Consider the following 1568-nt stretch of genomic DNA (forward strand, 5'->3'; position numbering starts at 1 on the left):
TACTTCACATTATCCTAAGCCTGAGATCATAAATTATTGCTTGCAGACCAGTTTATGGTGACAGAGAACTTTTGGAAAAATAAAACAGTACACTTCAATATTATGTAATTAAAATTCCATCTTTTTTATTTATTAGAAACAGACAGAGAATGGGTGCACCAGGATCTCTAGCCACTTCAATTGAACTCCAGACACATGTGCCACCATGTGCATCTGGCTTACATGGGACATGGAGAATTGAACCTGGGTCCTTACACTTCGCAGGCAAGTGCCTCAACCACTAAACCACCTCTCCAGCCCTACAATTCCATCTTTAATCAACCTTCTCTACAATGGCTAAATTAACAGAGATCGTAAAGGATAAAATTCTAAGGTACATTATCTTACTCTTAAAATGAGTGGTTATATTATAAAAGTAGTTTCTCTACCAGAAGAAAGAAAATCATTTTAAATGCATTTAACACACATATCTTCTATTTATTTTTTTTTTTTTGTTTTTATTATACACTTGTATTCCTAGAAATCAGTAGCTACATAATGGCAGTTTATTCAGCTTCTTTCCCTCATCAACAGAAATGTTATGGCACAGCCAAAACAACATTACGCCTTCCACTTTACATGCATTAGTCATACAGGAGGGTAATCATTGGACTATGAATGAAAGCTTTCACCAGGAAGTAGGGCAATATTTACTTCCTTTACGTCCTTAGAGTTGGAAAGCCTAAATGGTGAAAGAATTAAGATTGATGAGCTTTAAGATGGTCACATTGTTGAACAAAATATTTTGTGCTATAATTTCTCAGATGCAATACCTAACCTTTTAGACCCTGTGAATCAAGAGGAGGGATGGTTCATAGGTGAAAAGTGAAGGAAAAGAATTTTGCATTTCACTTCCACGCTAAGAGCACCGCAGTGTCCTCCTTATGCTTCACTGCTCTCTTGAGAGGTGTTCATTGAGGGTCTGACGGTTCCAGCTTTGTTGATGTTTTCCCCTAGAACCAAATTTAAATTCTGGAAATCCCCTGGTAAAGAATATTGGTAACCACTATTCTGAAAATGATTATATGTTTCCTTATTTGTTTAAGAGTGGCCCAGGGGAATAGTTCTGTATAAAAACTAGAACATTACTTTTATGTCACCAAAAAGCATTCTGTTGATCAAGATTTAGACCCCAGTAATAATGAGCTAGAAAATTGTTGGATAACTCTATTTCTAAAATGCCTTGTGGAGAAAAGAAATCACCACAATTAAAGATTATACTTTTGTAGTAGAACTTGAAACATCAATATAACTTGTGACAATGGGAAAATCAACAGCAGACTACAAGGAGGCAGAAGGACTCAGAAAATCTGCACTGTAGTAGCAGAAAGAGGGGACATTAATGCAGCCGCCCTCTGGCAGAGATGTGGGCCAACCATCTCCTCTTGGTGCCAGAAGTTTGGCACTCAGAACTTCACAGAGCCTAAGCAAGTTGTCATTTCAGCCACATGAGCAACACAGCAACCCTCTGTAAAGTGTATATTGGGGAAACTTAGGCAAGTGTCACAGGACTATATGCGGGAACTTGG

This window comes from Jaculus jaculus, chromosome 4 (genome assembly GCF_020740685.1).
Source record: "Jaculus jaculus isolate mJacJac1 chromosome 4, mJacJac1.mat.Y.cur, whole genome shotgun sequence".
NCBI classification, from domain to species: Eukaryota; Metazoa; Chordata; class Mammalia; order Rodentia; family Dipodidae; genus Jaculus; species Jaculus jaculus.